This window comes from Lolium perenne, chromosome 4, assembly GCF_019359855.2.
Source record: "Lolium perenne isolate Kyuss_39 chromosome 4, Kyuss_2.0, whole genome shotgun sequence".
Taxonomy (NCBI): Eukaryota; Viridiplantae; Streptophyta; class Magnoliopsida; order Poales; family Poaceae; genus Lolium; species Lolium perenne.
Genome location: NC_067247.2, coordinates 31,478,166 through 31,486,878, shown reverse-complemented (window position 1 = coordinate 31,486,878; position 8,713 = coordinate 31,478,166).

Sequence of the window (8,713 nt, the reverse complement as noted above, 5' to 3'; positions counted from 1 at the left end):
ACTTGATACACACTTTCTGCGCCTAGCTGAAAGGCGTTAAAGAAAAGCGCTTATGGGAGACAACCCATGTTTTTACTACAGTACTTTGTTTTTATTTTGTGTCTTGGAAGTTGTTTACTACTGTAGCAACCTCTCCTTATCTTAGTTTTGTGTTTTGTTGTGCCAAGTAAAGTCGTTGATAGTAAAGTTCATACTAGATTTGGATTACTGCGCAGAAACAGATTTCTTTGCTGTCACGAATCTGGGCTGTTTTCTCTGTAGGTAACTCAGAAAATTATGCAAATTTACGTGAGTGATCCTCAGATATGTACGCAACTTTCATTCAATTTGAGCATTTTCATTTGAGCAAGTCTGGTGCCTCGATAAAATTCGTCAATACGAACTGTTCTGTTTTGACAGATTCTGCCTTTTATTTCGCATTGCCTCTTTTGCTATGTTGGATGAATTTCTTTGATCCATTAATGTCCAGTAGCTTTATGCAATGTCCAGAAGTGTTAAGAATGATTATGTCACCTCTGAACATGTTAATTTTTATTGTCCACTAACCCTCTAATGAGTTATTCTAAGTTTGGTGTGGAGGAAGTTTTCAAGGATCAAGAGAGGAGTATGATGCAATATGATCAAGGAGAGTGAAAGCTCTAAGCTTGGGGATGCCCCGGTGGTTCACCCCTGCATATTCTAAGAAGACTCAAGCGTCTAAGCTTGGGGATGCCCAAGGCATCCCCTTCTTCATCGACAACATTATCAGGTTCCTCCCCTGAAACTATATTTTTATTCCATCACATCTTATGTGCTTTGCTTGGAGCGTCGGTTTGTTTTTGTTTTTGTTTTGTTTGAATAAAATGGATCCTAGCATTCACTTTGTGGGAGAGAGACACGCTCCGCTGTAGCATATGGACAAGTATGTCCTTAGGCTTTACTCATAATATTCATGGTGAAGTTTCTTCTTCGTTAAATTGTTATATGGTTGGAATTGGAAAATGATACATGTAGTAATTGCTATAATGTCTTGGATAATGTGATACTTGGCAATTGTTGTGCTCATGTTTAAGCTCTTGCATCATATACTTTGCACCCATTAATGAAGAAACACCTAGAGCATGCTAAAATTTGGTTTGCATATTTGGTCTCTCTAAAGTCTAGATAATATCTAGTATTGAGTTTTGAACAACAAGGAAGACGGTGTAGATTCTTATAATATTTACAATATGTCTTTTATGTGAGTTTTGCTGCACCGGTTCATCCTTGTGTTTGTTTCAAATAGCCTTGCTAGCCTAAACCTTGTATCGAGAGGGAATACTTCTCATGCATCCAAAATCCTTGAGCCAACCACTATGCCATTTGTGTCCACCATACCTACCTACTACATGGTATTTCTCCGCCATTCCAAAGTAAATTGCTTGAGTGCTACCTTTAAAATTCCATCATTCACCTTTACAATATATAGCTCATGGGACAAATAGCTTAAAAACTATTGTGGTATTGAATATGTACTTATGCACTTTATCTCTTATTAAGTTGCTTGTTGTGCGATAACCATGTTTCTGGGGACGCCATCAACTATTCTTTGTTGAATATCATGTGAGTTTCTATGCATGTCCGTTTTGTCTGAAGTAAGAGAGATCTACCACCTTATGGTTGGAGCATACATATTGTTAGAGAAGAACATTGGGCCGCTAACTAAAGCCATGATTCATGGTGGAAGTTTCAGTTTTGGACATATATCCTCAATCTCATATGAGAATAATAATTGTCGCCACATGCTTATGCATTAAAGAGGAGTCCATTATCTGTTGTCCATGTTGTCCCGGTATGGATGTCTAAGTTGAGAATAATCAAAAGCGAGAAATCCAAAATGCGAGCTTTCTCCTTAGACCTTTGTACAGGCGGCATGGAGGTACCCCATTGTGACACTTGGTTAAAACATGTGTATTGCGATGATCCGGTAGTCCAAGCTAATTAGGACAAGGTGCGGGCACTATTAGTATACTATGCATGAGGCTTGCAACTTGTAAGATATAATTTACATAACTCATATGCTTTATTACTACCGCTGACAAAATTGTTTCATGTTTTCAAAATCAAAGCTCTAGCACAAATATAGCAATCGATGCTTTTCCTCTATGGAAGACCATTCTTTTACTTTTATGTTGAGTCAGTTCACCTATTTCTCTCCACCTCAAGAAGCAAACACTTGTGTGAACTGTGCATTGATTCCTACATACTTGCATATTGCACTTATTATATTACTCTATGTTGACAATATCCATGAGATATACATGTTACAAGTTGAAAGCAACCGCTGAAACTTAATCTTCCTTTGTGTTGCTTCAATGCTTTTACTATGAATTATTGCTTTATGAGTTAACTCTTATGCAAGAGTTATTGATGCTTGTCTTGAAGTACTATTCATGAAAAGTCTTTGCTATATGATTCACTTGTTTACTCATGTCATATACATTGTTTTGATCGCTGCATTCACTACATATGCTTTACAAATAGTATGATCAAGGTTATGATGGCATGTCACTCCAGAAATTATCTTTGTTATCATTTTACTCGCCGGGACGAGCAGAACTAAGCTTGGGGATGCTGATACGTCTCCGACGTATCGATAATTTCTTGTGTTCCATGCCACATTATTGATGTTATCTACATGATTTATGCACACTTTATGTCATATTCGTGCATTTTCTGGAACTAACCTATTAACAAGATGCCGAAGAGCCGCTTGTCTTTTCTGCTTTTTTGGTTTCAGAAATCCTAGTAACGAAATATTCTCGGAATTGAACGAAATCAACGCGGTGGTCCTATTTTGCCATGAAGCTTCCAGAAGACCGAAGAGGAGACGAAGTGGGGCCACGAGGTGGCCAAACCCTAGGGCGGCGCGGCCTGGCCCTTGGCCGCGCCGACCTGTGGTGTGGGGCCCTCGTGTGGCCCCCTGACCTGCCCTTCCGCCTACTTAAAGCCTCCGTCGCGAAACCCCCGCATCGAGAGCCACGATACGGAAAACCTTCCAGAGACGCCGCCGCCGCCAATCCCATCTCGGGGATTCAGAGATCGCCTCCGCACTCGCCGGAGAGGGGAATGATCTCGCGGAGGACTCTACGCCGCCATGGTCGCCTCCGGAGTGATGAGTGAGTAGTCTACCCCTGGACTATGGGTCCATAGCAGTAGCTAGATGGTTGTCTTCTCCCCATTGTGCTTAATTGTCGGGTCTTGTGAGCTGCCGAACATGATCAAGATCATCTATCTGTAATTCTATATGTTGCGTTTGTTGGGATCCGATGAATAGAGAATACTTGTTATGTTGATTATCAATTTATGTCTATGTGTTGTTTATGATCTTGCATGCTCTCCGTTACTAGTAGATGCTCTGGCCAAGTAGATGCTTGTAACTCCAAGAGGGAGTATTTATGCTCGATAGTGGGTTCATGTCTCCGTGAATCTGGGAGTGTGAAACCTCTAAGATTATGGATGTGCTGTTGCCACTAGGGATAAAACATTGGTGCTATGTTCAAGGATGTAGTCACTGATTACATTACGCGCAATACTTAATGCAATTGTCTGTTGTCAGCAACTTAATACTGGAGGGGGTTCGGATGATAACCTAAAGGTGGACTTTTTAGGCATAGATGCATGCTGGATAGCGGTCTATGTACTTTGTCGTAATGCCCAATTAAATCTCACTATACTCATCATAATATGTATGTGCATGGTCATGCCCTCTTTATTTGTCAATTGCCCAACTATAATTTGTTCACCCAACATGCTGTTTATCTTATGGGAGAGACACCTCTAGTGAACTGTGGACCCCGGTCCAATTCTCTATACTGAAATACAATCTACTGCAATACTTGTTCTCTTGTTTTCGCAAACAATCATCTTCCACACAATACGGTTAATCCTTTGTTACAGCAAGCCGGTGAGATTGACAACCTCACTGTTTCGTTGGGGCAAAGTACTTTGGTTGTGTTGTGCAGGTTCCACGTTGGCGCCGGAATCTCTGGTATTGCGCCGCACTACATCCCGCCGCCATCAACCTTCAACGTGCTTCTTGACTCCTACTGGTTCGATTAAACCTTGGTTTCTTACTGAGGGAAACTTGCCGCTGTGCGCATCACACCTTCCTCTTGGGGTTCCCAACGGACGTGTCAACCACACGCATCAGCGTGACACGTGTCCTAAACCCTAAGCGGTAAAAATGGCTAGAGATAAGTTACCGCACAAATCGCGCGAAAATGGCGCCAGAATTGGCGGAACCGTTTGAGTCTTTTAAGATTCCGGGTAATTGCGTGAGGATAAGTTGGCTCTCATTCGCGAGCAGGGAGTAACCCGGAAATGTTCTTTGGAACATCGATGGATGAAGTCCCGCAGGATGGGAACATTTTCCGACTATAAGTTGGAAAAAGAAGAAAATGTGAAGTTGGAGTTCTTCAAGTTTCTCCGCGTTACCAACGTTTGCCGGAGATCATGATGGACTAGCAAGGCGGAAACAGCAGGTGAAACTCGGAGAACTCTGGGGGCTACTGTTGTGGGTATACTTCATGGGTGTACCATCGACAGTGCCTGGATCCGGCAAGCCCGGGTGGCCCACAGATGGTGGTGAGGCATGTGGCCCATCGGGCGGCCCAGTTGCTGTTGATCCTGACGGAAGATGTCCGGCCCAGGAGCAGGGAGCCGGATCCAACCGACGTTGAGGAGGAACCCGGATCCATGGAGGCCCATTAAGGGACCCGGATCCGGTACGACGTAGATGGAAGGGTGGATCCTTGGCGTACACGGCAAGACATTGTACCGTAGTTAGGAAACCTGTATCCGGGTAGGACTCTCCATGTAAACCCTAGATTCGTGCGCCTTTATAAGCCGGATCCTGGGAGCCCTAGAGGCAAGACCTCCACTCATTGTAACATCGCGAAAGCGCCCAGATAATTCCAGACAAGCAGCAGTAGGCCATGTCATCGTGCAGGTGTTCCGAAGCTGGGTAAATCGCGTACCACCGTCCCGAGTGCACTCCGCCCTATGGCCCCTACTTCTTCTCCCCCTCGCGAGGATCCCTCCTCCGAGGTACCGTCGATTAGGCAACGACACTTCTTGAAGAAGGGGAAGATGATATGGATATCCAGGCCTGGTACATTAGGACAACCATTGATATGATGATTAAGTCTAAGGTTGTACCAGTATTTTATCATAGTCTTGTTATTAGGAAATAATAATGTAGCTAGGTCATGTGGTGGGCCATTAGGGTTTAAATTAGTGTTTGTTTGACTTGGGCTTGTCCGAGTCAAACTAGGTTAGGCCCAATAGGGCTGGCCGGCCACCTCTCCCTCATATAAGGAGATGGTGCGGCCTAGGGTTTAGTAGTCTAGTTTTGATTCAGATCATGTAGAACCTCAAGTTCAAGATATCTCCGACCCTATGTGATCGGCGTGTGTGACGGCGTCTCGGACGTTCGTCCGATTATCCAATAAAGATGTGAGAGTTGTTGAGTCTGTCAAGAGTAATCATATGTGCTTGAGTATCCTTGAATCTGTCAAGAGAGCTCAAGATCTATCGATCATATGGATCATCAAGGTGCGTCGTGAAAGATCAGGAAAACATGTCCTTATCATATTCCAAGCAAAAAAAATTAACCAATAATTTAATCGATAAAAAATAAGTTGTATGTCATCAAAAACATATCATTGGAAACATCTTAAAAATATGAATTCAATGGTACACTTTTTGTGACATATAACTCATATTATGTTGATTAAATTATTAATCAAAGTTCTATCTCGAAATACGTGATGGACTTATATATAAAAGCGGATGGAGTAATAAAGATAGGCGGAGCATCATCCTTAATTGCTACGGAATTAGAATCAAACAAAAAATTAATTATTCGATGCCCCACTTGATTGGCGTTGCTTTGATAGTGTTCAAAACTGATAGTTGTGAACCTATGCGCCTTCATAAAGCATTCAGCTAAGATGCTGAGAAAGGACTCCTGATTTCAGTCTCAGACTAGCAAGCCTGGATTCATCAATGAGTCTGATTCAATGGTGACAGAGGACACTCCAAACTGCTATATAAATTCTATTCCTTTGAGTAGAGCAGCCCCAGCATATCCCGCAATGGCTTCTCCTTGATCGTTTCGGGGGACAGGCCCAGCATATCCCGTTCCACTACCACGAAATGATGCATTAAACGTTCAACTGAATTTACCGAAGCTGTAGGAACATAAGTTTTTTTTCCGAAGAAAAGCAGGAACATATATGCTGCATGTTGATCCCACATAGACATAGCACCAGAATGCCCAAACTAGACTGGCAGTGAGGCAGTTGCCCTGGGCTGCTTTTTTTCGCCAGAACGTGGGCCACTTAGGACTTAACAGTCAATTCGTTTCGGCCCAACAATTCTTCGTGCCGCTCTTCATTTCACTTATGCTCTGGACTCTGCGAGGCCCATTCAGCAGAACCGTGGACTCTGTATTTTTTTTCTTATCTTGTTCGCTCACCACGATCCACGACCATGGCCCCCCGGAGGTGAAAAAACAAGAAGCAAAAAGAACCCTGCCGTGACCGTTTCAATCAAGACTGTAACACCAGTGCTATCATCATCAATGACACGCATGGTTGGATATTGTATTCACTTGTTTATCATGTTTTAAGTTAGCCGACCATGTACGCACGGTTGGTGCTGGCTACGTGCTGCACGCATGGACAGCGACTCGAGGGAGAGGAGAAGAAGAACAAGAATCGCGAGGGATGGAAATTGCCTCATATTTTCACTTAACTTGACCGGCGCGATCGAGATTCAAGAGTTGTCTACTACCGGTTCCACGGCCATCACGAACTAATGCGCCGTCCGTTCACACGGGTGTGTGCGTGTGGTCAATGCCCTACGAGCACCGTGTCCGACTGCCCCGGCAGCGGCGGCGGCATGCATCTGGCCCGGTTGGCACCGGGAAGTGACGATGACTGCTTGGCGAGTATTCCTTCCGTTTTTGGAATAAGCATCACAGCTTGAAGTGCTTCCTCCGTTCATCTATTTATGGAAAATGGTAGATGTTATATATCTATACATTTGACGGAGATTTGGTGTACATGGACACCGGTGATCTCGTTTAAAAAAATCAATAATCATATTTTGTGTTTTAAAAAAATTAGAAAAAAATCCGCATATAGTCAATGATGTATCCCACAAACGTGAAAAATATCAATTTTAAATACTTTATATTCTAAGCTACATAGAAATGTCAAAAGTGTAGATCTGAGTAGTCGAAAACATATCAGATTTTGTTACTTTTTTTAGCACAAATTAAAAAGAATTTCTGGTTAAGATTTTGCATGATTGTGAGATGTATTGCTAATCATCTCCAGAATTATTTTCAGTTTTTTTGATAACATGTAAAACTGTCTTTTAATTTTTCCCCTATACGTTGAACTAAAATGCATCTAGATAGATTCGTGTTGGCGCGATATTTTATTTTCAAACAGAGGTACTCCTAGCTTGAAATAGTTTTCGTAAAATGTAAGCTAAAATGTCACGTTAAAATGTTAGGGCCGTGGGTACTCCCTCCATAAATACTTGTTGTAAAGTTAGATAAAATATAGTCTAAAATGTATTGTTCAAAAAATCGGCCAAATCATCTATTAATAGCATAATTAATCGCTACTCAGGACATAACCGTGTGGAATGCCTCTAATCACTTGTGTTAATCGCGTTAGCCGACTAATCGCTATGACAACCAGATTGCCAGGTATGTTTCTGATTAACTACTACACTTGAGTTAAAAATGATGTAGACATTTCTCTGCAAATCTCGTGTCCAACGGCTACGTACCCCACCCAAATCAAATAGGTTTGTAACTCGATTAGTGTAGGTGGTTGAGGTACAAGACAAGTTGTACACTGGATAGATGGTGGAAAATGAGAAACTTCAGAGGTTAAAGGATAAGAAGCGGAAGGAAGGAACATGGTCGTGGCTGGTGGCTCCTCAGTCGCTTGTGACCTTGAATATTAGATTGTGAAGGAGAATAGTACATCTTTTAATTGGATTTTAGGCTCAAGAGAAGTAGGGTTAGGCATATAGAGACACATATACTATTTCTTATATACATGTGTTTTAAGTGTTAATTTGTGTAGCTTGCACCAATAAATAGCTAAGTGATTGAATCAATTAATCATCTGGATTCTGATTAATCGCTACCCCAAGCCAATCAATTAGTTAAATATTACTGATTTTCTTACCATTGCTAAAATATGTGTAGATTTATCGAACCTACGCGGCAGCGGTGGTGTGTTGTCGACATGGTCTGCATGTTCAAGACGAATGTCATCTCGAGGATTTCACTGTAATTTTCCTTTTTTATCAATGTGCTTTGTACTGTTCGGTGTATCTTTTAATGCCAGTATCCTTTTTCGTAAAAAGAAAAGTATTTTGTGCGGGAGAAAAATAAATATACGCTGTGTTTCATAATTCTTATCGGAAAATTAAATGTATCTAAACATATTTTGTTAATAGAGAAATCAAGCGGTTAACTATTAGTCTATTAGTGATTCTTTTACCATTATTAAAATATGTCTAAATTTATTGAACCTACGCGGCAGCGGTGGCGAGTCATCGACAATGTCTGGAGGTTGAAGGGTATTTCAAGGATTTCGTTGTAAATTTTTTATTTTGTTGAGGTAATTTGTACTGTTCGATGTATCTTTTAATGCTAGTATCT